Source organism: Thalia democratica, chromosome 5 (genome assembly GCF_965202585.1).
Source record: "Thalia democratica chromosome 5, ktThaDemo2.hap1.1, whole genome shotgun sequence".
In the NCBI taxonomy this organism is placed as follows: Eukaryota; Metazoa; Chordata; class Thaliacea; order Salpida; family Salpidae; genus Thalia; species Thalia democratica.
Window position 1 is genome coordinate 46539387 of NC_139169.1, and position 6362 is coordinate 46545748.

Genomic DNA, 6362 nt, shown 5'->3' on the forward strand with positions numbered 1-6362 from the left:
TACAAAAAAAAAAAAAAGGTTTTGTACAAACTGCAAGTTTATTTTAATTAAAATTTATTTTACTAAGTAGAAAATAGTTGCTTATTTACTGCTAAATATTGAAAAAAAAAACGAGTATCAACTTATAACTAATTAAAACTTTTGATGTTTGAAAAAAAAACAGCTAGACTACTAAGTTGAAAACACAAAAGTAAAATAAGCAAGCTAATAAATATCAAATTTTACGAATTCTCTAACTTACAATTTAGATTAAACATACTAATATTATAATAAGAAAATACAGCAAGTACAATAATATTTGTTTTAGCCTCAACTTAAGTTAAAAAATATTGAATTAATTAAATATCAAAATATTTATAATTATTTTACTAATATTTAATTAAAAAAAAATCTAATTATACTTGGCAAGTAAATTAAAAAGTCTACAAACAAATAAAATGTTGTGTACAAATTAAAGTTTTTTTAAAGAATAACTTACATTACTTAGTAAAGAAATTTCAAAGAATTTTAAAATACAATTAAGATTTAAAAAAAAATTTGACTAAGTAAAAAACTCAAAAGTAAAACAAGCAAACTAAATAATATTAAGTTTTACAAAGGCTCTAAAGTTAAAACTTAAAGTAGCTTACAGTTTAGATATAACAAACTTATATTTTGATAGAAAATACAGCAAGTATAATAATATTTCATTTTAGCTTCAACTTTACTTGAAAAATATTGGATTAAATACTAAACTAAAAAAATATTTTTACTTATTTTTAACTAAACAAAAAGGAATGCATACTGAAGCTTGGCAAGTAAATTAAAAAGTCTTCAAACAAAGAAAATTATATGTACAAATCACAACTTTTTAAAGAAAAAACTAAACTTGCTTAGTACAGATAATTGTTACTACTGAATGTCTACCTAAAAAAATAAATCTAAAGCTCTAATTTTGCAAACATAAATACTTAAACTCTTACTTTTCACCTTTGTAACTAAAATTCATTCTTCTCTCCTTTTGGTTGATAAATTTCTCCATCATCTCTTCCTTGAAACTAGTACAGTTTTTAAGTAAGTCCCTACCAATCGAAATTACACTTAAAGAATTTAACCCTGACTGACCCATGGTGTTTCTCAAAAATATTTTGATCCTTTTCAAAGAAGAACATGTTCTTTCAGCTTCTACACTAGTCACGGGAGTAAATATCAAAATTCTAAGAAGCTTTGCAGTTTCGTTAAATATTTTAGTCATGTTATGTTCTTCAAGACATAATAGTATTTTCACTAAACCATCCTGATGCATTTATTTAAGTGAATAAAATGTTTTCAGTTCTCTTTCTGACTGTTTACATTCAACTACAGGATAACACTTCTTCACTGTTTTTATAAGCTTTAAAGGAAAACAAGATTTATAAACAGTAAAATATTTTGCCAAAAATAATCGTGAAATTCTTAAATGGCTTGAAAACTTGAACCTTTCAGTGATGTTGAAGCTGACACTATCACAGACTTCTTTTGCTGAAGAAGAAAGGCTTTTTGTCCAATTTACTTGACTAGTACTTTTCTGCATTTTCCTAGTTATATAATCTATAAAAGTAGCAATTACCTTGTTCAACAAAAAATTGTTTTAACTATACAGAGTAAACTAATAAACAATTTCAATATTAAAAAAAATAAAAGCAAGGTTGCCACTCTTTGAGTAAAAAAACTGTCCTGAGTGACCTTGAGTCGCTCTGAGTCACCCTGTGTTTTTAAGAAAAAATCAAAATACCCTGAGTTTCCCTGAGATTTTTAAAAATTTAAAAAATTATTAAGTTTCACTGAGTACCCAGAGTATGTGGCAATCCTGAATATAGCTAAAAAAAGATTAAAATAATTTCAAAAACAATGAATTTTATTTTATCAATAACTTCAAGGACATTAAAATATTTTTATTGAAAATATGTTTTTACTATCAAGTTTGAAAACAACTGAATTTTTACTATACCTGAAGATAAGCTTTGCTTTTAAGGGCAAAGGGGGGATAAAACACTTTCTTCACAATTTGATCTTATTTTATGTAGTTTTTACTAAGCTACAAGATGCTTTTTACAGATTTTATCAACTTAAATTTTTTTTTTAGATATAGCCGGTCAAAGTCGAAGACAACAAAAGGTTCCTTATGGGAGGCACAAACTAAAACAGCCTTTAAATAAGTGTTTTAACCCATCCCCCCTTTTAAGCCCTTAACATCTACTTTAGAATTATCTTACTGAAATTATTTTATACAGTTTTAATTTAAGTACAAGTCATCTTTTATCAATATAAAAAGTTCATACTAATTTTTGAGATATGGTAATTCACAGTCAAAGGTACAAAAGAATCCTTATTAATATAATATAAACTTAAACAAAAAATAAATCAAATCACTATAATTATATCTTTTTTTTATAAATTGGCCTCAAAATCTTTCGATTTTTCTCTTATAAAACAAAACAATTTGCTAAAATAGATATTTAAAACACTAAGAAAAAAAAAAGTTATAACAAAAGTTTTTTTTTTTTGTATATATAAAAATATATATTGATACTTAGAAATTTAAAACTTCTCTTCTACAAAAGTATAAAATTTAATAAAAAGTAGGATTAAAAGTTTGATAAAAATTGCTTTAAAAATTATGGAGAATATAGGTTTTCAGTAAAATTTAATGTGTATTTTAATTCAAAAATATACATTAAACCTAATTTGTGCAATATTAAAAAAAATGAAAGTTTTTATTTTCTGAATTTTATAGAATTCTGAAATGCGTAATTAAACGAGAGTGCGTAACGTCACGAGTGCGTAACTTCACGAGTGCGTAACATCACGAGTGCGTAAAGATCCGAGAGGTTACTGTACTTTATGTTTACAATAGCTTGTAGATGATACTTAAGCAAGTTCTGTTTTAGGGAATTTTAAACTTAAATTACTTACCGCAAGCTATTGATTTTGCGGTAATTCTTGAAGAAATTTTGCTTTTTTGAGTTCATTTGCGGCAGTTAGCTAAGAGTTTGCGGCAGTGAAGTGGGCAAAATGGTCGTTTTCAAAATAGGAGTTTTAAAAGAGATTTCGTTCTAAAAAACAACGAAAACGTTATAGATACTTTTTTTTTCTTACAAAATTTCAAGGTGGTGCAGTTGCGGCAGTGCAACACCCCACGCGACGCCCCTGGTTTCAACATAAGACACATAGCCTGCATATTTTGAGTATGGAATCGATGTTAAATAGAAGCTTACAAAATGTTATAAAAGGCAAAATCTATACAACAACAAAAAAATTATACAGCAACTGCGTTTTTTGATTTTATACTTTTTGTTCTAGATCGAACAACTACAGTTATCATTTTAAAAGGTCATAAGGAGAGTTTTGTTATACTTTATAAGATAATATTTTTTTTGGTTAATAATATGTTCTGTTTGGTTATTCTTAATTCGTTTTAAGACTTTGCTTTGAACAAAAGAGCCTTGTTAGGTCTCAAAACAATGACTTAAAGTAAGCTTGGAATAAATAAACTCTCGAATATTAGCGACTTCAAATAAAGGTGAACAGATTATAACCAAGTTCATACTAGGCTAAATTTACAATTAAAAAAATTAGAAGTTTTGTATTTCAGTTCAGCTAATTTACAAGACTTAGAAAAGAGAAATGTATGATGTTTAGGTGGTTTATGACTAGTTATATAGCACATATAAATAAAGTAAAAATATATCAAATATAAAAAACTTGTGATAATGTAAATTTATATTAATGTAATAATGTATAAAAACTACAGAAATAATTAGAAAAGTCTTAAATTTATTGAAACTAACGGGGCTTTTTTAATAGCACAAACACTTCAAAGAATAAAAGATGAAAAACAGAAAAATAAATTTATGTTGTCTATAAATACAAACAAAAACATGTATATACTACAAGAATGAGTAAACAAGCTAACTATCAAAAAAAAATTCTACAAGTATTATTAAATAGCATACTAACATTAATTAACAAAGTTCTACTTAATAAAATTCTACTATAGTATTATAAAAGTTTTTATAATAGATCATAAATTCCTTACTAGTAAAAAATTCGAACGATTTTATTTAGAATTAGTGTACTAAAATATTATCATGGTGAAAAAAAAAAAAAAGATCAACGAACTTTATACAGAGGTTATTTTAAATATAGATATACTAGTCACAAATGTACTTTTAGTTATATTAAGAAGAATAACACTTCGAGATTGTTAAATTTTGAATGAAAATTTATTTCTATATAAAGTACCATACCAGAAATGAAATAAAGCATCCTTCATCATGTCAAAAAACTGTGTACACAATCGCCGGATATTGAAAAAAATCACGATTTTTTTTCAAACCCTTCGGTTTTGTTTTTTATATATAGTTGTTTTATTTACTTTTTTATTCTTATTAATTGCAAACGTTTTTCTACTTTAATTAGCCGATCTCTTTCTTAATTTCATCACTTTTTATGTCATAATTTAAAGTTCAAATTAATGCCCGTATTAAATTACAGAAAAGTCGTGCTTGGTTTGTATTCTTGCAGAAAATACCAGTAGAAAGTATCTTTAGTGTTGGCTTTATCAACACATTTACTTTTTTTAGTTCTAAAACAATAAATAATAGTTCTAAAATTTTATGTTTGAAATTTTTTAAGTTTCTAATGTAACTATAACACTGTTTATAATTTATCTTTTATAAGTAACGGGTTGATTTTTCTAAAAAAAGTTGCTCACGAGTCGCACTGTATAGCAAAGAGTCTTCCGCGGACCGTAGTTGTTTCAAAAAATTATAGTAATATTTAAAAAGATACTGAAAAATAGCATTTCAATAAAATTTGCAATAATAAACCACTAGCAACTTATAGATTAAAAAACTAAATGTAAAATACCATAAAATATTTATTTACTACTAATTTATGTTTTCAGCTGAGAAGTACATCGCAGGTCGCATATTTTTTTATTTTTGAACCGCAGTTTTCTAACTCTCGACTTACAATAAAGTAACAAGTAGAAAAAGTAATAATATAATTGTTATCACTATTATCAGTTTTAAAAAAATTACAAATGTTTACAAATATACAAAATTTCGATTAGTACTTTTTTATAAAAACAGGTTTTTCTATTTTGTTTTGGTTTTGCATTAATATACTTTTATAGACTTTTATTAGTACAAAGAGTAAAAAAAAATATTATATTATATAATCTTTTATTAAACCATAGCAGATTTGAACTAACTAAATAATGATGTAAATTATTAAGTTATCTGTTAATACTTGTTGAATTTATTATCAAATATTATTTCGTTTACTCGTACATTTTTATTTATGGTCAACATTGTTTTAATTTTTTTAATCATCTTTTCTTTGAAGTACCTACATTTAATCAGGACTCGGTATATTTTTGCTACTTAAAGCACAAAGAAAAATAGCTAGTAATTATAAGTGAGTATTTTTAAAACTGTTTTTGCTTTATATCAACGAGCTTGTTTCGTTTAGATATTTTATTAGCAATCCTTAAAAAGAACTATTACTTTTATGCATCAATACAGTTTTTAAAAATAATTTATTCATATATTTTTACTTTTATCTAAATATGAAATTATAAATTTTTAAAAATGTTTATGTTAGAATTAGCAGGGCAGGTTAAGGTTTGGAACACATTTTAAAACTTCATTTTCAAAGTTAAAGTAAATTTTTGAAGTTCTAGTAAGCACAATTTTTTTTTAATAAAAAGCATTTAGAACTTTAAAACCAATTGTTAAAAACTGTTTGAATATCTCATCTTCTAAATTTCTTTAATACATTTTTTTAAACAACAATGTTAGTTTTGAGTAAAAATTAAAACTTGATATGTTGCTTTTTTGTTTGTTTGTGAAGGAAAGGTAGAGTTTCTCTTCCAAAAAAAAAACACAGAGGATATGTAAAGTGAGGCTTTTCATCAAAAAGTGTAAGAAGAGGAAGTATAACAAAATGAATTTTTTCATATGCTATTCTGTTTTCTAATATTGTATCTTAAAACTGTTAATGTGAATTACTGCCGCAGCAAAAAAAAAGTTAAAAGAAAATTAAGAGTCTGATGCAACAACATCCGTATATATATATATATATATCGATTTGAGCAGACATTCTAGCAACAACCATTTTGCAGCAAGCGCCGGAGTAAACATGTAGTTTCAGATTATTTCCTTCTTTTATATAAAGTTTTTATTTAACAATGTTTATTTCTCATATGAGTGTTTTATTCTAAGTATTTAATTCTTAACTTAATTGTTTATTAAACGACAAAAAACACGTTCAAAAAGTTTGGTCTAAGAACTTGGTGTAAAAATAAACTTTTTATTATCGAGTCGTTCACCAGAAAA